The sequence below is a fragment of the Microcaecilia unicolor genome, chromosome 2 (assembly GCF_901765095.1).
Source record: "Microcaecilia unicolor chromosome 2, aMicUni1.1, whole genome shotgun sequence".
Classification (NCBI taxonomy): domain Eukaryota; kingdom Metazoa; phylum Chordata; class Amphibia; order Gymnophiona; family Siphonopidae; genus Microcaecilia; species Microcaecilia unicolor.
In genome coordinates this window covers 300260696-300284818 of record NC_044032.1, presented here as the reverse complement: position 1 = coordinate 300284818, position 24123 = coordinate 300260696, and positions in this window count along the sequence as shown.

The window sequence follows — 24123 nt, the reverse complement described above, 5'->3', positions numbered from 1 at the left end:
TGACTGTGCCAGTAGATATTGGTTTACATGGGTCTTAAATTATACATCAAGTTGTGAAATTCTGTAATTCTGAATCTTTGTTTTTTTCTAACATTTCAAAGGCAGATCAAGGCATGATTGTTGATTTCAGGATTGCTTAGACTGTAAGATCTGTTGAAGGGGTTTGGTTAAATTGAGACAGGCTATTTGAGAATTGGTAGCAGGGGCGTATCAGAACTGCGGCGGTAGGGGGGGCCAGGGCCAGAGTGAGGGGCACATTATAGCCCCCCCGCCGCCGCCACTACCATTGCCTCCCCCGCCGCTGCCATTGCAAACCCCCCCGCCGTAGCCGTCGCCTACCTTTGCTGGCGGGGTACCCCAACCTCCGCCAGCCGAGGTCTGCTTCCTCCTGCCGCTGCCGGCTGCCTTTAAAAGAATTCCTTCAGCTGGTGGGGGACCCCCAACCCCCGCCAGCCAAGCCAGGGTCCTTTCATTTCTTTTACTGCAGTCTGCAAAGCTGGCACCGAAAGTTTCTTCTGAGTCTGACGTCGCTGCAAGTTGTACGTGCAGGACGTCAGACTCAGAAGAAACTTTTGGCGCCAGCTTTGCAAACTGCAGTGGAAGAAATGAAAGGACCTCGGCTTGGCTGGCGGGGGTTGGGGTCCCCCACCAGCTGAAGGAATTCTTTTAAAGGCAGCTGGCAGCGGCAGGAGGAAGCGGATCTCGGCTGGCGGGGGTTGGGGTCCCCCGCCAACAAAGGTAGGTGACAACAACGGTGGGGGAGGGTTGGGGGCGGTAGGGGGGTCCGGGGTGAAATCTGCGGGGGCCCAGGCCCCTGTGGCCCCACGCAGATACGCCCCTGATTGGTAGGAATGGAAGAGTTGGGTGGGAGTGAGGTTTTGTATTATTGTTTTAAAATGTGAGGAGGTAGAATTTGTTTATTATGATTATTATTGTAAAAAATATGTGTATTTCTTTAAATAAACTGGAACTGACTTCAAATATTTTCCATGCAACCAAATAGAATAAATAAATACATATACTATGGGGCTCATTTTTGAAAGAGAAAAACATTCAAAAAGTGGCATAAACCGACAGATGGCCAATTTTTCTTATAAATATGTCCAAATCACTATTTTCGAAACTAATTTTTTTAGATGTTTTTCTATGCTGTTAATTTGCACTGCATCCAAATCACAAGGGGTCATATCAGGGGCATGTTAAGGGTGGGATGTGGGCATTCCTAACATTTGGACCTTTTTCTGCCAAAAAGAAACAAAACAAAAACATCCAGGGCTAACAGTTGGACGTTTTGGTCTAGACTTGTTTTAATAATGACTAAGCCACAAAAAAGTGCCCTAAATGACTAGATGGCCACTGGAAGAATAAATGAATGACTCCCCTTTACTCCCACAGTATTCACTGACCCCCTCCTACCCCCCCCCCCCCCCCCCCAAAGATGTGAAAGAAACAGTACATATTAGCCTCTATGACAACGTTAGATGTTATGGCCAATCCTATTACAGCAGCAAGTAGGTCCCTGGAGTAGCCTAGTGGTCGGTGCAGGCAGTGCATTGTGAAGAAGGGGACCAGGCCTATAATCCACTGTAACTGTAACACTTGTGGTAGAAAGTGTCAGCCCCTCAAAACCCACCAAAAAAACAACTGAAACCACACACAGGTGACAACTGCAGACATAAGGGCTATTGTAGTAGTGTACAGTTGGGTATTGTAAGTTTTTGTTGGGTTTTGGAGGGTTCACCATACAATATAAGGGGGTAATGGTGAGATGTATACCTAGGATCTTTTATGTGAAGTCCACTGCAGTGCCCCCTTGGGTGCCCCACTGCTCTGCTGGGATGTCTATGTGGCCAGTCTACTAAGAATGCTGGCTCCTCCTATATCCCAATGGCTTGATTTTATGCATTTTTCATTTGGATTTATTTTCTGTAAATGGTCCAAAAAGATAGACATACTAAGCACAAAAGACTAGATTCTATACATCACACCTAAAAAAAATTGGTGCTGAAAAAAAATACATCAAGGTGTATTCCATAAACTGTGCCTAAATTTAGGCACCATTTATAGAATATGCATAAATCTAGGCATAATTTATAGACTATGTTCAACACCCATTTTCTGTAACTATATTTAGTCATGGCCATTTATGCCAATGAAAACCTGGTATAAATGCTGACGCCTAAATTACTTGCAGATTGGCATATTCTTTAACAATGTGTGTAAATTCTAGGAATGCCCAGGTAACAATACTCAGTAGGGGAACTACCACTCAAAAAATCCAAAATATCAAACAAGAAAAAAGCGGGTTTATATGAATGGGAACCCTGTTCAAAAACAGTGATAAGGAAAAGTGGAAAGGACCTCAGATAAGTGACATACAGCAATAATGCTGAACAAATTGTGCTCTACATGGGCGTCACTACAAATCAATCACTGGTCACTTTCTCACCATCCTCCTGTGTGCTCAAATTTTGTAACAAACAAATCAAATATTAAATATCAAAAGCTACATTGCCCATAATGTTAAACATCACTTAGCTGCAAAGCGGTCACCATCGGGCTTCCCTGCCCAATATTTGATATTTAATATTTGATTTGTTTGTTACAAAATTTGAGCACACAGGAGGATGGTGAGAAAGTGACCAGTGATTGATTTGTAGTGACGCTCATGTAGAGCACAATTTGTTCAGCATTATTGCTGTATGTCACTTATCTGAGGTCCTTTCTACTTTTCCTTATCACTGTTTTTGAACAGGGTTCCCATTCATATAAACCCGCTCTTTTCTTGTTTGATTAATTCTAGGAATGCCCATGACCCACCCATGTCCCTCCCATGGCCATGCTCGTTTTCAGATCCACATCTTAGAATTTACATGCATCTTGTTATAGACTATGCGTAGACAGTTGTGCACGTAAATTCTAATTCATGCCAATTAGTGTCTATAATTGCTTGTTAAGTTCGATTTTCAGTGCTGATCAACTTATTGAGCTAATTAAGTTGCATGCGCAAATCTGGAATATGACCAGATTTCCATGCGCAACTAAGTTGCACTATTTAGAATCCGGGGGAAAATGTCTAGAAAACATCTAGGAAATGGACATTTTCAAAACAAAAAGACATTTTTCAGGTTCAAAAATATCCATGTTTACTACTTGATTTAGACACCATATCAAAAATGTCCCTCCACATATAGATAGGGATAAAGAATGCAAAAGAGAAAGATACACACACAGGTACTTAATACAAATAGATATTATACTCATATACATAGATGCATAAACATTACAAAGGGAAATGTAAGCTCATTCCTCTGGGTTTGAGTAGGGTTTTCACATATGTGCACTGTTGAAGCATATGCTCTTAATATCATCCAGAAAATCTGTGTGTCCGAAATAGCAGGCATGCATACAAGTACACTTTCTTCCAGTGGCATTTTTCAAAGCAGAAGTATGCACGCAAATCTACATTGAAAATATAGCAAATAAACATATGTTTGTACTTTCTACCTATGTGTATGGATACATAGCAAAATTATTCCCTAGAAATAAGCACTCTAGGGAAGACCATGAGTAGTTTTATTCAACAAGAGTAGAGTGAATATTTAGTCAACTCATTTAAACTGGACAAATAGCTATTTACCTGTCTAAATGGCTTTGAACATTGTCCCTCCTTATCTTCTAACTATTTTAAAGCACCTTTTCCTGTTCAGTCCTTGTCATATGGTAATTCTAAAAGCATCCTTGAATAATCAGTCCTGAAGGCTCATGAAAAAACATGGGAGCCATGACTCTTGCAAATCGAACACTTGCAAATCATGTGCGTGTCATGTACTGTATCACTTTTTACATGAAATAGAGCTTTAGTTAATCTTGACAAAAGATGGCAGCACACGATCTAATCACATGCCAATATAATATTCTATATTCAAAATAAATACACTTGCAGGCCAAGAGGTTATATTTCATGACTGCCTAGCAGAGTAAATATTGAGCTCACGGCTATGCCTGAATCAAACATTCCACTTCAATTACCTGATTTATAGATACATCTATCCTCCAACAAGGTTTTAAAATTTCACTCACACAGAGAACTCTGAAAGTCTTGCAAATATATAGTTCACTAATATTCTACGAAGGAAAAGATCAAACTTTCCACTTGGTACAAATATTACACGTACTTTTATTGTTTATGGTTTATTGGACTTCATACTGCCTCTTGCCATAACACAGCAAATTGGTTTACAAATAAAATTGAATAAAAAAGAAAGAGTAAGGAACTCCATCGATATAGGACAGAGAAATAAAGGAGAAAGGAAGGGAAGAAGGAGTAGGAATAGGGAACATTGGATGTAGGCACAAACAGAATGACAGCACACTACTGCAACTACTTGATAATACAGGTGCTCACTAAAGGTCTGTTTAAAAAGATACGTTTTAAGAGTAGATCCAAATGTAGGGAAGGAGAACTCACTTTGGAGCAAAGTTGGTAGTGTATTTCAGACTAGTAGAGCTGCATAGTAAAAAGTGCTCTGGCAAGTAGTGTCTAGCCTTGTGCGAAAAATTAGGGGGATCAACAAATGGCCATCTTGTAGAGAGCACAAGACTCTTTGTGGTGTGTGAGGAATAATGAGCATAGAAAGATATACAGGGACAATGGAGTGGAGTACCTTATGAGTTAATGTAAGCAATTTAAATTTGAATGTGATACTGAATTGGAAGCCAGTGATGATTGACCAAGAGTGGGGTCATACAATCTTATTTGGTAGCTCAAGATAGAATTTGAATGGCAGTATTTTGTACAATTTGGATGTGTTTAATCAAGTGCAAGGTAAAACTAGCATAAACTGTGTTATAATAGTCTAAGCATGAAATATTGAGGGTATAAAGAAGTGTCATCTGGGAGGACGTTTCAAGATAGTGATGAGCAGCATGAACTTGCCGAAGAGCAAGAAAACACAATTTGACCAGTGAAAAAAAATTGAGGTTTGAAAAAGAGATCTTAATCCAAGACACTTAAAGTTGGAGACCAAAGTGACAGGAGTACAGTGAATAGAAGGGCTGATGGAAGGACAGACTGGATCACCTGTAATCCATGAATCTTACTAGCAGGGTTTGCACTAATAATCCAAGCAATACCACAAGCATGCATAATTTTGATTATTTGCCCAGGTTCAAAGTTATTGTGGCATTTATGGCTGTTACTTATACAGAGAAAATTTTAAACTGAAATACCCTTCACCCTATGCATGTTGTTTTTATCTTTCTACCTCAACCATCAAGGAAATCAAGGACAGCTTTATGGAGCAGCTGGTACAGGAGCTGACGAGAGAAGGAAAAATTCTAGACCTAGTCCTTAGTGGAGCGCAAGATCTGGTGCGGGAGGTAATGGTGATGGGGCCGCTTGATAACAGTGATCATAATATGATCAGATTTGATATTAGCTTTGAAGTAAGTATACATAGGAAATCAAATACGTTAGTGTTTAACTTTAAAAAAGGAGACTATGATAACTGAGAAGAACGGTGAAAAAAAAACTTAGAGGAGCAACTGCGAGGGTTAAAAATTTACATCAGGCATAGATGCTGTTCAAAAACACCATCCTGGAAGCCCAGGCCAAATATATTCTGCGTATTAAAAAGGGAGGACGGAAGACCAAATGACAGCCGGCGTGGTTTAAAAGTGAGGTGAAGGAAGTTATTAGAGCTAAAAGAAAATCCTTCAGAAAATGGAAGAAGAAACCGACTGAAAATAATAAGAAACACCATAAGGAATGTCAAGTCAAATGCAAAGCGCTGGCTGATAAGGAAGGCTAAGAGGGACATCGAAAAAAGATTACGTTGGAGGCAAAAACACATATTAAAAGCAGGAAGCTGGCAAAATAATCGGTTGGACCGCTAGATAACCGAGGAGTAAAAGGGGCGATCAGGGAAGACAAAGCTGTAGCGGAGAGATTAAATGAATTCTTTGCTTTGGTCTTCACCGAGGAAGATTTGGGTGGGATACCTGTGCAGGAAATGGTATTCGAAGCTGACGAGTCGGAGAAACTTAATGAATTCTCTGTAAACCTGGAGGATATAATGGAGCAGTTCTACAAACTGAAGAGTAGCAAATCTCCTGGACGGGATGGTATTCATCCCAGAGTACTGATAGAACTGAAAAATGAACTTGCGGAGCTATTGTTAGTAATATGTAATTTATCCTCATAATCGAGCGTGGTACCAGAAGATTGGAGGGTGGCCAATGTAACGCCGATTTTTTAAAAAGGTTCCAGAGGAGATCCAGGAAATTATAGACCGGTGAGTCTGACGCCAGTGCCGGGCAAAATGGTAGAGACTATTATTAAGAACAAAATTACAGAGCATATTCAAAAGCATGGATTAATGAGACAAAGTCAACATGGATTTAGTGAAGGGAAATCTTGCCTCACGAATCTACTACATTTTTTTTGAAGGGGTGAACAAACATGTGGATAAAGATGAGCCAGTTGATATTGTGTATCTGGATTTTTAGATGGCGTCTGACAAAGTACCTTATGAAAGACTCCAGAGGAAATTGGAGAGTCATGGGATATAAGGTAGTGTTCTATTGTGGATTAAAAACTGGTTAAAAGATAGAAAACAGAGAGTAGGGTTAAATGGTCAGAATTCTCAATGGAGAAGTGTAGTTAGTGGGGTTTCCCAGGGGTCTGTGCTGGGACCGCTGCTTTTTAACATATTTATAAATGGCCTAGAGATGGGAGTAACTAGTGAGGTAATTAAACTTGTTGATGTCACAAAGTTATTCAAAGTCGTTAAATTGCGGGAGGATTGTGAAAAATTACAAGAGGACCTTAAGAGATTTGGAGACTGGTTAAATGGCAGATGACATTTAATGTGAGCAAGTGCAAAGTGATGCATGTGGGAAAGAGGAACCCAAATTATAGCCATGTTAGGAATCACGGACCAAGAAAGGGATCTAGGTGTCGTCGTTGATGATACGTTGAAACCTTCTGCTCAGTGTGCTGCTGTGGCTAAGAAAACAAATAGAATGTTAGGTATTATTAGGAAAGGAATGGAAAACAAAAATGAGGATGTTATAATGCCTTTGTATCGCTCCATGGTGCGACCGCACCTCAAATATTGTGTACAATTCTGATTGCCGCATCTCAAAAAAGATAAAGTGGAGTTAGAAAAGGTGCAGAGAACAGCGACGAAAATGATAAAGGGAATGGGACGACTTCCCTATGAGGAAAGGCTAAAGCGGCTAGGGTTCTTCAGCTTGGAAAAAAAGCGGCAGAGGGGAGATATGATAGAGGTCTATAAAATAATGAGTTGATTTGAATGGGTAGATGTGAAGTGTCTGTTTACGCTTTCCAAAAATACTAGGACTAGGGGGCATGCAATGAAGCTACAATGTAGTAAATTTAAAATAAATCAGAGAAAATTTGTCTTCACTCAACGTGTAATTAAACTCTGGAATTTGCTGCCAGAGAATGTGGTAAAGGTAAAGCTTAGCAGAGTTTTAAAAAAGTTTGGACAGCTTCCTAATGAAAAGGTCCATAGACCATTATTAAATGGACTTGGGGAAAATCCACTATTTCTGGGATAAGCAGTATAAAATGTTTTGTACTTTTTAGGGATCTTGCCAGGTATTTGAGACCTGGATTGGCCACTGTTGGAAACAGGATGCTGGGATTGATGGACCTTTGGTCTTTCCCAGTATGGCAATACTTATGTACTTATATGTACTTATGTAAGCCTGCGATTCAGAGTTTGTTGTGCATTTGCCAACAGGATATGAACACATAACTCATTTACAAATGTATTTTCAGCTCTTATATAGATAAAATGCTAGGGATGTTGGGGCACTACAGTTTGGAGAGGAGACAGCTGGGAGGAGATATGATAGAGGTCCATAACATCATCAGTTGAGTGAAACGGGTAAACATGAATTAATTGTTTATTTTTCAAAAAGTACAAAGACTAGAGAACATGCCAGTAAAATAGTAAGTAGTACATTTAAAAGAACAAGGAGAAAATAAGTTTTTTTTACTCAGTGTATAGTTAAGTTCTGGAAGTAGTTGCTAGAAGATGTGATAAAAATCGTTAGCATAACAGGATTTTAAAAAAAGGAGTTTGAATAAATTCCTGGGGAAAAGTCCATAAGCCATTATTAAAGTTGGAACTTCAGAGCTTTATGCTAATTTTCAAAGCTAGAGTGTGTCTCTGGGTACATCCAAGTGCCCTCAAGTCAGATTTGACTCCTGGCCACCACACAGTGAGGGACCACCCCTTGAGGTTTTTTTTTTGGCATAATACAGGAATGGTTTTATGAGTACATAGGGGGTAATTATATAAGAAATCTTCTAGTTTTAAGCAGTGGCGTAGCTAAGTGGGGCCTGAGGGGGCCTGGGCCCCCGTAGATTCCAGCCTGGACCCCCCTCCCGGCGAACCCGCCCCCGCCGCCGCCTACCTTCACTTTTGCTGGCGGGGGACCCCACTCCCCGCCAGCCGACGTCCTCTCTGTCCTGCTCCTGCTGTTGCATGCATTGCTGACGTCCTGCACGTTGTACGTGCGACGTCAGACTCAGAGAACAGAACAGAACGTCAGCAATGCATACAACAAGAGCAGGAGCAGGACGGAGAAGACGTCGGCTGGCGGGGAGTGGGGTCCCCCGCCAGCAAAAGTGAAGGTAGGCGGCGGCGGGGGAGGGTTTGCGGCGGGAGGGGGGTCGGAAAGGATGTGGGGGGGGGGCGGCAATGGCTGTGGGGGGGGGGGCGGCACCGGGGGGAGGGCTAAAATGTGCCCCCTCCCCTCGGGCTTTGGACCCCCCTCCCACGGAAGTCTGGCTACGCCCCTGGTTTTAAGTTGTAAGAATGTGCTGAAATGCTGGTATTTTAGGAGCCCTTTTACTGAAGGTAATTAAGGCCGTAACATGTGTGCCCCTCTTTGCTGGATGGCTGCAAGTTTGGGTGGCCCATCCTATTGCTACTACATGACAAGGCCTTTTTATTTCTCCCTACTGCTCTTCTCTCTTCTTTCTTTCTTTCTTTCTCTCTCTCTTATTTCTTTGCTGTTCTATTAAATATTACAGTTCTATTCCTTTTTTTTTTATTTTGATTAATGATTGAGTGGTATGGTAGCCATGTTAGCACATTTTTAAAGGTAATAGAAATAAAACAAAGCATAGGACGCATGCCAATTCAGAACTACCGCTCGGCTACCTTGTGGTTAATGTGTGAGACCTTACTGCTAAGTCAATGGGTGGCGGTAAGGTCTCAGGCCCAAAATGGATGTGCGCCAATTTTCATTTTGCTGCATGTCCATTTTCGGCCCAAAATACATAAAGGCCTTTTTTTGCAGGTGTGCTGAAAAATGAATCTGCGTGCGTCCAATACTTGTGTCTATACTAGCGCAGGCCACTTTTTGGTGCACTTTTGTAAAAGGACCCGTCAGGTACCCCTTATATCTTTAAATTGTACTGCAAGTCTAGGTTCTTCGAGATCTTCATAACCTGGGAACTGAATTTGAAAGGAACTACCTTTTCCTTACACTTCTGAATTTTACAGCTATCAGCTTCAGGATTTTCTTTGAAATGATGCTGAAGCAAATCAGCTCAGCTTTCTTCCTTTACAGATTGATCTCACTGATTTCATTGGAGAAGCCGGCACAGTAAATTAATTAGATAGAATGACAAAATCTTATTGCAGTTAGCAGGTGAATGTAGTTGGTGGTGCACACTATTAAGAGAAGTTTGAATAGAAATTGGAATATGACTTGAGCTTCTCTTATGGCAGGGAATGCTTCCTCTTGCTTGAATTTTAAAGAAACACATTCAATTCAATCCACAGCAAAACAGAATACTAACAAATCTTGTTGCAGGGTTCTGCAGAGCAATTATGTTGATCAAAGGATCTCTTTTTTTGTAAATGAACAGTAACACTTGGTAGGAATACTGAAAAACTCAGGGAGCAGGCATGTAATTTAATGGTCCAGAGTCAAAGGGATTCAACAACACTGATGCCATGAAGTAAAGCAACCAAGTGAATCTGGCCTTAAGAAGTAGAAATTATACATCTCCAATTAGGGTGCTTCAGTTCTCACTTGATGTAATTACATGGTTCCAGGGCTGGTAAAACTCATCATAATTAGGTTTCCCTGAGGGGAGTCGGACTAAGCAGAGGGTGGGGTGGGATTCCTAATCACTTAGCTAGTTACAGGGGTTTTTGATTAATCAAGCTGCTCTTGATAACAGCCCAGAGCATGATAAGGAAGGTGAAGGAGGGGGACAGGAGGAACTAAATGTCTTCATTATGCTGAAATACATCTGAAACAAGAGCTATGTGTAATCCTTTCTTGCCTTGAGAGTATCAGGGTAGGTCATTTTTAATGAAGTTAAATTTGTAGGGCGGTCAGGGCTGGGACCAGCAAGCACTAGGCGGCGTGGAGGCATATTTTCAAAGCACTTAGACTTACAAAGTTCCATAGGTTGCTACTGAACTTAAGTCTAAGTGCTTTGAAAATGAGCCCCAAAGTAATCTACTAACTCAGCACTTTTTTTCATCCAATGTCAGTCCAAGACAGAATTGGTCCAGACTGGTCAAGGGTTTATCAGCGAAACATCGTTGACAAATTGACGGTAATTCGTGAGTTTTGCTCCAAATGGGCTGAGTTGCCTTTATCTTTACTGGGCAGAACAGCTCTGGTCAAGATAGTAATGCTACCCATACTTTTATACCCACTGCAGATGTTAACCTACCTGGATTCGAAAAAGAATGAACAGCCTACCATTTGGTGAACGGTTCTTTTATATGGAGGTCACGAAGGGTCAGGATTAGTTTCTGAAAATGGACTCAGAGTACTGATAAGGGTGGCCTTGGCCTCCCGGACCTTTGCCTTTATAACATTGCTATGTTATTGCGGTGGGTCCATAAGCTTTACACCATGGCTACCTGCTACGCTCTCCTGGGTACCGGGGAAAGAGGGGGGAGTTTTCGTGTCTTGGTTGGACCCCCAAGCAGCCATTTTTCACATATCTTCAAATATGTATATACTGTCAGAGTAAATTTCAGTTTCATCCTCAGGGGGAGGGGGGTTCTGAAAGTAGACACGTCTTTCTTGAATTTACCCATCTTTTTGAATTCTGTATCCATCTGGTACAAGGTGGCTCAAGAGGAACGACTGGTGGCATTTTTACAATCCCTGGCTGCTCAGTGATTTCTTCATCTGCAGCAGCCATTCACAGTTCAGGCTTTGCAGAAATGTTCTGAGACCGCAGCACACTGCTCCAGAAATGCTCAGTTACAAGAGATGCGATTTAAGATTTTGCCTAGGGTATATATACCGACATATGAAGGTGTGAAAGCTGGGTTACGGTCTGATGAGCAATATGTAAAATGTTAATACATGAAAGGTACACTGCTGCAAATGTTGGTTGACTGCCCTGCTTTGGGACCTTACTAGACTGGGGTGTTGAGGATGTTGTCCTCCCTTCTACATTTCCAGGAAATTATAGACCAGTGAGCCTGACGTCGGTGCTGGGCACAATGGTAGAGACTAGCATTTGGCCGACTTTACTTGGTCCTTTTTTGTTCACAACCAAGCCTCAAAAATGTGCCCTAAATGACCAGATGACCACCGAAGGGAATCGGGGATGACCTCCCCTTACTACCCCAGTGGTCACCAACCCTCTCCCACCCAAAAAAAATTAAAAACAATTTTCCAGCCTCTATGCGAGCCTCAAATGTCATACCCAGCTCCATGCCAGCACTTTGCAGGTCCCTGGAGCAGTTTTTAGTGGATACTGCAGGGCACTTTAGGCAGGCGGACCTAGGCTCATACCCCCTACCTGTTACACTTGTGGTGGTAAATGTGAGCCCTCCAAAACCCACCAGAAACCCACTGTACCCACATCTAGGTGCCCCCCTTCACCTGTAAGGACTATGGTAGTGGTGTACTGTTGTGGAGAGTGGGGTTTGGGGGGCTCAGCACACAAGGTAAGGCAGCTATGTACCTGTGATTAATTTGTGAAGTCCACTGCAGTGCCCCCTAGGGTGCCCAGTTGGTGTCCTGGCATGTCAGGGGGACCAGTGCACTACAAATGCTGGCTCCTCCCATGACCAAATGCATTGGATTTGGCTGGTTTGAGATGGCCGCCATTAGTTTCCATTATCGCCGAAAACCAAAGATGGCCATCTCTAAGGGCAGGCCAAATGTCGAGATTTGGCCGGCCCTGACCATATTATCAAAATGAAAGATGGCCAGCCATCTTGTTTTGATAATTCAGTTGGGTACGCCGCTTGACGGGGCTGGCGTTAGAGATGGCCGCCCTTATAGATGGCTGGCCCCATTCGATTATGCCCCTCTAGGGCTCTTCAGCTTGGAGAAAAGGTGGCTGAGGGGAGATATGACAGAGGTCTATAAAATAATGAGTATAGTTGAACGGGTAGATGTGAAGCATCTGTTTACACTTTCCAAAAATACTAGGACTAGGGGGGCATACGATGAAGCTACAAAGTAGTAAATTTAAAACGAATCGGAGAAAAGTTTTCTTCACTCAACGTGTAATTAAACTCTGGAATTCGTTGCCAGAGAATGTGGTAAAGGCGGCTACCTTAGCAGAGTTTTAAAAAGGTTTGGACGGCTTCCTAAAGGAAAAGTTCACAGACCATTATTTATTTGGACTTCGGGAAAATCCACTATTTGTGGGATAAGCAGTATAAAATGTTTTGTACTTTTTTGGGATCTTGCCAGGTATTTGTGACCTGGATTAGCCACTGTTGGAAACATGATGCTGGGCTTGAGGGACCTTTGGTCTGTCCCAGTATGGCAATACTTATGTACTTAGGGTGCAGCTGTTCAGACCTGTCTTGATGGCAGGAGATGGGGGGAGAGGGTTGTTGGAAGATGCTGGAGCGGTGGTGTGGGGTGGGGGAATGGTGATTATTGGAGGGGGAGACTGGGGGAGGGGGTTAACATTAAACTGCTTCAGAGGCGGTGCTGGCTGTTTTCTCTGAGTCTTGCTACTTGCTCCCCCTCTGGTGGCAATGAAGAGTCTGCCCTAGCTAGGGGGAAGGGGTGGATATGGGAAGGAGAGACTGGGAGGAGGGAATTAACATAAAACTGCTTCAGAAGTGGTGCTGGCTCTCTTCTCTGAGTCCTGCTACTTGCTCTCCCTCTGCTTTCAATGAAGAATCTACCCCGGGGGGAGTGGAGTTGGCCTATGGGTGTTTTCTCTAGGCTTGTGCTGAGGGTTGTCCTATTTTTTTTTGTTGTATTGCTTGGTTTCTGTACTGTACGTGAAGTTCAATAAACACTGTCCCCAACCCCCCCCCCCCCCCTAAAAAATCACTTTGAATATCAACTCCATTATAATTTACAGGCATATTTTCCCAACCTAGACATGAGTATTTACAGTAGAAAAATATGCCCATATTTCCCTGTTATGCTAGGCACTTACATTTCTTAATAGAACAGGCTCAAAAGAAGCACATTTATGGTGCCTAAAACTGGCACCTTTTTATAGAATTACTCTTATAGTCCACTGCTTTGAATAGGGGTTTCTAGTGGTGAGGTTGGGCCAGGGAGTAGATTTATTCACAAACACTTTTGTATTTCTAAAAGTATGTACCAGTGGTGTAGCTACTGGTGCCTTTGGGGACCTGGGCCCTCCCAATTTTGGTTTGGGCCCCTAAAATTTGCTGGTTTGGCTGGTGGGGATCCCAAGCCCCGCAAGCAAAAGCATTCTTTCGGTGATATTTGCCACTGCGATGCCTTCCCTGCCTCCTCCTCCCTCTCACGCATGCTCGGATATGCCAAGGCAGGAAAGCAGGGCAGGCAGCATGGCGGCGAGTATCACTACAGGAAGGCTTCTGCGGGTGGGGCTGGGGGTGGAGAGCAGTAGGAAGGAGGGGAAAAATGTGCCCCCCCTTACTTTGGACTCAGCCCTCACCCCCCAAAAAGTTCGAGGTCTGGCTATTCCTCTGGTATGCAAACAAGTTTGTATAGGAAAAAGCACACTTTGCTTCACAATGAAAGTTGATGCAAAATCCGGGAGTAAGAAATATCCATAGAAGTTACAGATATGTTGCTTGTTTGAAAGTGTCCCCCATAACTACTACTACTACTACTATTAAACATTTCTATAGCGCTACTAGACTTACGCAGCGCTGTACAAATTAACATGAAAAGACAGTCCCTGCTCAACAGAGCTTACAATCTAAATTGGACAGATGAACAGACAGCTAGGGATGGGGAAATTGCAGTGGTAGGGGTGATAAGTGAGGGTGTTGAGTAAGAGAGTCATGGTTATAAGACGTTTATGCTGCAAAATGATAATACATACAGAGAATTTTTAAAAAATAGGGATCATATGTGTGTGCACACACACACACACACAGAGTTCATTCTGTCATGGGACTTAAACGATCTCATAACCTAAGTCTTAAAGAAAAAACACATTGCTCTATTTTCTTTAATCCATACATCCAACCTAGTAAATAATTGTTTACAGAAATACAGCAATTTAGCAGAGATGTTAAGTAAAGTTGGTCTGGACCCAACAAGTGAACTATACGAGGTATAGTAATTATTTTTAATTACATTTTCCACATTCTACAGCAACTTGTTTCCTTTTGCATGTACACTTCTAAGAGTGATACAATTTGCAAGAGCAAAGACAATTTTTTAATATGTATATAATGTGGGGTGATATTAAACAAGAGGGAAGTATAATTTTCTTAAGTTTAATTAATAGAGATAGATGTTTCCCATTCTGTTACAGGAGTTTGATTCAATGATACGGCCACTAGTCTGTGCTGTTGTATAACAAATAAATCATAGCACTATAGATTTCTCTATACACCAGCTAGTCAAACAGTTCATGGATTTATATATGTACAAACTATAGTATATATGAAATTGTAAATAACAAAACATTTTCCTGAAGTTCACATTTCAATTTCTGCCTTTCTCTAGCAGGTGTGGAATATCCCAAAGCCATTAAGAAACCTCTCAGATATTAATCAGTTGGTTACACAATAAACCATGACTATTCCGTTGTCTTTGATTTGAGTTCCTACCTGCATCAATATCATCTGAATTAAGGAATATAACCAAGAACTCACTGCATGCCTGAGATTATTATTTAATATTGACATACAGGCTTCTTGTGGAAAAATATCAACCCTAGGCTATCTAATAACGTTAGAAATTACATAACCCCGCAAATAAGAAATAAATACATACATTTTTTAAATACATAATTTAACAAAAATGTATACAGGACCACAGCTTCAAGTCTATGCTTACCATTACTCACCACCTCTAGCACTAGTGTTTGCCCCTCTTTCAAAAGTTATCCATTCTAAGTTCAACTGGCCAAACTCTCACAATGCACTGCCTTAGAAGACTGCCCTACCACCATCCTGTTGTCCTGATCAATTGACCAATCATTTTCCCTGAGTACCTAACTAACCTCTCTTGCACTGGATGTTCTCCCTGAAACCTCAAGTATCTTTTCTGTAGTACCTACCTTGCAACAGAAGTGGTAATACATAGCGATACCATACAGTGACAATAAATGCATTTCAAATGATGAGTGAGCAGTAGGGATCAGCAGGTTAGCAATCTTCAGGAGGTTGCTACCAACTCCTCATCTCTCGTTCTTTATGAGATTGGTTTTCAAACTATCTGCATTCCTGCAAAGCCAGCAGCTGCTTCTTGTCAATGGTCTTTGCACCAGTTTTTAAAATGAAATTAAGTAGCTAGGATAAATGGGTTTATGAAAATTGCCCTCCTTATATCACCTTGTTCTTGTCATCTTTCCCCTTCCCAATGTACCTGCTTGAGAGATCTGGGCCCCTTTTGCTGAACTACATGACACAGTTAATGTTGCAGTGGTTTGACACTTATGAGGTAAATCTATAACAGGGGTATTCCATTTAAGCACCTGGAAGCCATGTAGTATTCTGTAACCGTGCTTAGGCTCCATTACAGGATACTAGCGTAACATGGAATCATTCCTCCCCTCCCCAAAAATATATATTTATTCACTGCTATTTAACCGGCCAGGAATAGGTCCTGGCCAGTTAAATAGTGCTTAACTGGCTATCTGCGAATATTCAGCAGGAGATAGCCAGTTATCTCCTATTGAATATTTGCAGTCAGCATTTAGCAGATAACCGGCTATATCACATGATATAACCAGCAATCCGCTAATATGCAGTGCATCGCCGGCTAAGATTGGCAGCCAAATTGGGCAGCTTGAAATAGCAGGCCTATCTTTGGCCAGTTTAAACTTAACTGGCCAGCACTGAATATTGGCTTGGCTGGTTAAGTTTAAACCGGCCAAAAGGTTATCAATAGAAATCAAACAAAATAAAACATGGAAAAGAAAATAAGATGATACCTTTTTTATTGGACATAACTTAATACATTTCTTGATTAGCTTTCGAAGGTTGCCCTTCTTCGTCAGATCGGAAATAAAAAAATGTGCTAGCTGACAGTGTATATAAGTGAAAACATTCAAGCATTACTATGACAGTCTGACAGGGTGGGAGGATGGGGGTGGGTAGGAGGTATGCATGGGGACATCAAAGCATATCATTGATATTCTAACAGGATAGGTGTGGATAGGTGAGGGGAGGGTGATCAACAGAGAAATACAGCTTTATGGTTTATAATGGGCTAGGAACCCCAGATCCTTGTTAAGTCCTTTCTTTTGGGTGTTAAAATATTCAATCATTCTGACTTCAAAGGTCTTACGTTCTTGTATGGTTTTAAAGTTACCTTTCAGGATTCTCACTATGAAGTCACTGGTACAGTGTCCTGGTCCTGTAAAATGCTGACCAACAGGGGTGGGAGCCCTTCTGGCACCAGTATTGTTCATGTGATGTCTATGTAAATTGAGTCTTGTCTTAAGCATCTGGCCTGTTTCTCCAATATAGCATCCTTCATTACATTTTTTACACTGAATGATATATACCACATTGGAAGATGAGCAAGTGAAAGATTCCTTTATGTTGAATATCTTTCCTTTGTGGATGACTGTGGGGTCCTGTGAAATGTTTTGGCATAGTTTGCAACTGGATAAATTACAGGGAAGTGTGCCCTTCTGTTCCTTTTCAATGATATGCTTTGATGTCCCCATGCATACCTCCTACCCACCCCCATCCTCCCAACCTGTCAGACTGTCATAGTAATGCTTGAATGTTTTCACTTATATACACTGTCAGCTAGCACATTTGCTTATTTCTGATCTGACGAAGAAGGGCAACCTTCAAAAGCTAATCAAGAAATGTATTAAGTTATGCCCAATAAAAAAGGTATCATCTTATTTTCTTTTCCATGTTTTATTTTGTTTGATTTCTATTGATAACCTTAAGAGTGGACTAACAGGGCTACCACACTCCTCTAACCGGCCAAATATAAACCAGATATTCAAAGCCGGTGCTGGGAAATAGCCTGGCATTGAATATCCGGTCTCACCGTTGACCACAGGAGTTAGCCAGGCTACCTCCTGTTGCCTGAATATTTGCCCCATTGTACCTATTATGTAAGCACCTGAACTATGCCAGTCATAAATCTGGTGTATGTCTGAACACCTAAATGTGGAATCAGCACACATAACTTACAGTATTCAGCAAGAGACACACGTGTCAGTTCCAACTATGTCTACCCCCCCCCAAAAAAAAACATGTGAACTATGGAAGATGGATGAATATTTACAGAATAGCGCTAGGCTAGTATTCTAAACATTTGCATACATATTTACATGCACAACACATGCTTAAATGTTAGCACCTAAAGAATTGAACTTTTAGCATGTGCTAACTCCTGTGTTAACTAATAAATGTGGAAGGCAGTGGAGAATGGGCTAGGACTGGCCATGGGACTGAGCCTTACACCTAACCAGAGGTTGTGGTTTTTATCCTGGAGCCGCTAGGGGCAAGAGGGAATGGGGTTCAGGGAGTTCATGTAGGCCCAGATAACCTATTATGACAGGGGAGGTGTGGGTGGAAGGGGGGTATTAACTTGTCAGGGGGGATGGGAGGGGGTCTAGTTGTTAATGAGAAATTACTATAATTGGCCTTAATTGGCAGACACTTTTGATCTCTTTTGTGCAATTCTTTTGAACTTCCATTGGGTTGAATAGAATGAAGCTTGGTCATGAAAAAAAAGGGACCAAGTAAAGCCGGCGAAATGCTCGTCAAGCCTGGCTTTTTTTTCCATTATCGGGTGAAGCCAGCAATCTTGTGAGCACGCCCCCATCCCGCCCCCGTCCTGCCTTCACTACCCTGCCGAAACGCCCCCTTGAAGTTTGGCCGGCTCTGCAACGGAAAGCAGTTGGCGCCAGCCAAAATCGGCTTTCGATTATACCGATTTGACCGGGTTCAGGAGATTGCCAGCCATCTCCCGATTTGTGTTGGAAGATGGCCGGCGATCTCCTTCAAAAATAAGCTGGATAGTGTTCCTTTTATTATCGACCAGATAGAGATAAGAGTTTTCAGTTTTGGCACAATATAAGTCATCATCACAAGAACAAAATATAAGAAAACCAGTGGACTGAATTAGGGGCCCATTTATGTATAAACAAAAGAGATCTGCATGAAACAAAATAGTTATTTTTATTTCGACTTATAAAACTACTTGCCCCTGAAACACGTTCAAAACAGAATAATCCCTTTGTGTATCTAAAAGGTAAACGTCTAATAAACAGATGAAGATGTGATTCCATGTGCCCCAATGAAAGGAGAGAGTAATTCTACTTCAATTTAATTTCAGTATATTCTATCATCTTTATAACACCAGGCTTCCGAAGGCAGATTACAATTACAGTTAAGATGAACCCATCAGGAAACAGGATAGCCTCACTAAAATCTGGACATCTATATATATTAGAAGTGAAGAAAAATGAGCACAAACTATAGAGTTTATAATTGCAGTTTCTACCAGCTACAGTATTTTGAAGCTGTTTTTGTGATATTCAATTGTTATTTCTTTTCTCCTCCACCTTTTTAGATGGAGCAACAATAAAGAATGACAAGGTGGGTGCAGCACCTCATAAGTTTGCTCGCTTTGTTTTGAGTGAACTGAAATGATGGCTGCGCGGGGGAGGAGGAGGGGGGTGGAAAGTGGAAACAATTGGCTTCCTTGCTTACATTGGAGTAGATAGGCTGACTTCCACTCTGGTGTTTGGCTGTTGGCAGCGTTTTCTCCATTCTCCATTCCCCCCCCCCCCCTCCGAGTTTTGCATCCTCCCTCTCTTCCTCATCCGTGTGGTCACTTTTACTTCCCTGAAACGTTCTTCTCCCTCCGGCACCGGCGATTCACAGTCAGCCTTCTGCCAGCATTGGGGCCTCTCCTCAGGCACATCCCACCTCTGTGGAAAACAGGAAGTTGCATTAGAGTAGGTGGGACACGCCTGAAGAGAGGCCCCGACGCTGGCAGATGGCTGACTATGATTCGCCGGTGCTGGAAGGAGAACGGCGCTTCAGGGCACTAAAAGTGACTGACCATGCAGACGGGGAGAGCGGAAAGAAGAAAAGATTGGAGACTCGCTCGGGACTGGGAGCAGAACAAACTATTGGCAAGAGGCGCATAGGCGTCATTTTTTCTAGAAACCTGTTTGGGGGAGTGACCACTCCCCCTGCGCCCCCCTTAGCTATGCCACTGTGCACATTTATCCATGCAAGTCCTACAGAGCACTCCGTGGGGATCTATAACACCCACAAACCAATGCCTTAGCGCATAAGTATAATGGTGGTATTCACTGGGGAGGAGCATGGGTGGGAAGAGGCGGAGCTCTCAATTTCTCACGTGCATACTGGCATGTGTCTATTCGCTTACATTAGGTGAACCCACTTATGCCAGGTCTATGGATTGCACGTCCATTGAGGTGGCAGTAAGGGCTCCCGCGGTAACCTAGCGGTAACCGGGTAGCACGCGGCACTGTCCGATTACCGCTAGGTACACTCCGACACTACAAAAATAAATACATTTTTGTAGTGCTGGAAATGATGGCATGCTAGAAGTGAGAAGTACTGCTGGGCTGTTGCGGTAGCCTGGTGGTACTTCCTGTATAGCGAGCGGTAAGCCCGCATTGGGCTTACTGCCGCTTAGTAAAAGGAGTCATTAATGTGAATCTTGTGCCTTTCTTTGAGCACTGCACTTATGCCTATTGAAACTTGGTGTGAATGCTGATGTGAAATTAATTTAATTTAATTCTGGCATTTATAATCAGTTTAACCATCAAGTTCAAGGTGGAGAACAGTCACACATTGTAATTAGGTACTTACTCTGTTCCTAAAGGGCTCACAGTCTTTGTTTTTTGTACCTGCGACAATGGAGAGTTAAAGGTTTTTTTTCTCAAGCTGTGGCAAAAAGGTGCCTGTGCTGGCATTTGCACGTGTTTTTGATGCGTGCCGAGGCCCCCTTTTACCACAGGTAGGTCTTTTTGCAGAAAATGGCTGTGTGGCAAGTGAAGCACTTGCCACGCAGCCATTTCAGGGGGGGGCCCTTACCACCACCATCGAGGTGGTGGTAAGGGCTTCCATGCTAACCTGGTGCATAACACTGCCCAATTACTGCCAGATACACACTGGCACTATAAAAATAAAAATATTTTTGAAGCGCTGGATATGACAGTGTGCTGGGGGTGGGAACTACTGCAGGGCTGATGGTGGTAGCCCAGCGGTACTTCCTTTTTAGCAAGCATTCAGCCCGCGTTGGGCTTACTGTCACTTTGTAAAAGGGCCTCTAAGTGACTTGCCCAAGGCCACAAGGAACTACAGTGGGAATCAAACCCAGGATGCCAGGATCAAAGCCCACTGTGGACATGTAAATGACCCTATTCTATCATATTGCACTTAATTTCTGGGAATGCCCTTGACTCACCTATACCTCTGCCATGGCCACGTCCCCTTTATAGTTGTATGCTATAAAATTTAGATGCTCGTTTTATTGAATTGTTCACAGGACAGATCCACATGAGAACATAAGAGTAGCCATACTGGGTCAGACCAATGGTCCATCTAGCCCAGTATCCTGTTTCCAACACTAGTCAAGCCAGGTCACAAGTATCTGGCAGAAACCCAATTAGTAGAAAGATTCCACAGGCTCCCCCTTCCCCAGAATGTTTTCTGGTTCCTAACATGTAAACCCAAGTGAGTGCTAATTAACACTAATTATTGATTGTAAACGAATTAGTTTACACGCTGATCTGAGATCCATGCCAAAATTTGAGCAACCTTATATAGAATCCAGGGGTTCATGTGCAACCACGGCACACCTAACTGGATGCACCTAGTTACAGAATTTGGGTTTCTGCCAGGTGCTTTTGACCTGGATTGGCCACTGTTGGAAACAGGATACTGGGCTAGATGGACCATTGGTCTGACCCAGTATGGCTAATCTTATGTCAGTGGCGTAGCCACAGGTGGGCTTGGGTGGGCCAAGGCCCACCCATTTATGGCTCAGGCCCACCCAACAGTAGCACATGTTTAGTGGTAACTGGTGGGAATCCCAAGCTCCGCCAGCTGAAGATTTTCCCCTGATAGTAACGAAAACGCTACTCTCCACGACACTAGCACCTGCGCATGCTCAGTTTTCAGTGCATGCCTGCTGCCAAGGTGAAAATAAGCATTTTCCCACCAGCTGAGATAATTTTTTTTTTTTGGGGGGGAGAACACTTGGTGCCCACCACATTCTTGCCTAGGCCCACCCAAAATCTGTTGTCTAGCTACGCCCCTGGTCCATGTTCTGCATGTGTGACTGAGGTGAAGGATTCTGCTACCATGTAGTGTCTGTGTAGGGATGTGTAACAGTGCAGTTTGTTCCAGTTTCCCCAATAGTAGGTATATTGGTGCTCCATAGTCCAGTGTAATATATATAGTACTGTCTTCTGATAGGTGGGTTAGGGCTGTTATGGTGTGGTAAGTTTTGTGCTCTAGGGCAGTCCTGGAGTACCCCCTTGCCAGTAACCGCACAAACAAAAGCCCATCTGATTTAAACAAGGTGTCTAGCAGTGGAAGGAATGTTGAACTATTCTTCAATATTTTTACTTTGTAGTTAAGAAGACAGGTTGCCTGCTCTGCCCAGTCCAGGGACCTCTTCTGCGTTCTGCCTCCTGATATAACATACTGTTTCCTTGTAGGCAGGACGCAACAGAGACAGCCTGTATTAATCATTGCCCGCCAGAGCACCTGAGCAACAACACAGACACTGCTGTCTAGCTGACACCAACCGGCACCTATTTTATAAAAGTCTGCTCCCCCTGAGATCAGAACCTGGCTACGCCTCTGATATGTACACTTACCCACATAAGTGTTACCATTTTATAAATTTAAGCATGAATGTGGCATTTAAATGTAGGCGCCCTCTTATAGAATCAGCAGATAAATTCTTATTGCTAAGGATTTTGAGAGGTAACCTTTGTGATAAAGTCACATCCAGGATAGTTGGGTTAAGGCAGTTTCAGTCTGAACTACAAGTCCCAGAAGGCATTGCAGGCAAGGAGCCAGGGGGGGTGAGATAGAAAACCCGGACTGGACTCCTAGCTGCAATAAGGGAGGACGTGGGTGTAAGCTAACAGGAGGTGTAGATTGGCTGCCACTAGGGGGAAAGAAAGCTAGGAAACCCTGTGTGCAGGAGCTCCTCATTAGGCTAATGCTCAGCTCAGCTGGTATGGGTGTGTAGAGAAGCTAATGAGTGGAGAATGATTGGTTGTGAAGGCAGAAGCCAGGGATTGATTAGGCAGGTGGGAAGGAGTCTCAGCAGGTCAGTTCAGGGAGAGCAGCAAGGAAGGTGAGAGGCAGTTGCAGGCTGAAAACCCTTGGGCAGGGAGGTCCCTAAAGTACTGAAGCAGGCTGAGATTCCTTGGGTGAGAGGAAGTCCCAAAAGTATTGAATTCACTGTGAAGCTGATGCAGGGGAAAACCCTTGGGTAGAAGGAGTCCCTAAAATATTGAACTCTCCTGAAGGTAAAGAAGATAGAAGGTAGAAACTGCTACTTGGTGACTGGACTGTGATGATGAACTGAAAGAACTGTGGGTCTTGGGAATTGAATTACTGTTTATTGTGCACTGGACAAAGAGCCCAGACTGGAGCCTGTAAGCCTGTATTGAATCCTGGTATGTGCTATGCTGCTGTTGGAACTGTGTACTAGAAACCTGCATGGAATAAAAGTCCTTAAGATTGAAGTTACTGGTGGACATCTATTTCTTCATTGTGCCGGGAGCCTGTGGCTGGAGGAGATTGTTCTATCCTTGGCTGCACCTAGGGGCACCTGGTTACACCTTCGACCGTCTTATCCCTTGGGGGGAGGGGGAATCTCTAATGATATTTATGAAAAATAGAGCAGATACCTCCACCGCCTTTCAAATACTCAATCATGTGTAATATATAACATTTTCAGGCATCAGAACAAGTGACTATCAAAAGTCTTCCTTTATAAATACACTGTGCATAAGACATAATAGGAAATCAGTTCAGAAAAGAGAATAAAACAGAATTGCTCAATTATATTGCTTTTGGCACGCACTTACAGTGCATCTTCGTTTCTTTTGCTGTTACTAAAATAGTGGCTTATTAGTAGTCATTGTTCTGCTGAAAAGGACTATGATCTTGCCTCTACATCTATATTAGCCTTCCTAGTGAAGATGTTTTTTCCTTTAGCATATTCTATGACCAGGATATTTTGGATATGTTCTCACTTTGTGAGCTCCATAATATGTGTGTTATACCAAAGAGAGCTTGTAGACATATGTGTGCATTTCATTCTATTCAATCCAATGGAAGTTCAAAAGAATTGCACAAAAGGGATCAAGAATGCTTGCCAATTAAGGCCAATTATAGTAATTTCTGATTAACAACTCATTATTAAATTATGTATGCAACTGACCTAATTCTATAATTTGTGTGTGCAAATGCGGGAGGTGGTGGAGAGGAAAACGGTAATGGAATTCAAACATGCGTGGGATAAACATAAAGGAATCCTCCTCAGAAGGAAGGGATCCCCAGAAGCTTAGCCGGCGGTGGGACTTATACGGTCTGTGCCAGAGCCGGTGGTGGGAGGCGGGGCAGGTGGTTGGGAGGTGGGGATAGTGCTGGGCAGACTTATACGGTCTGTGCCCGGAAAAAGACAAGT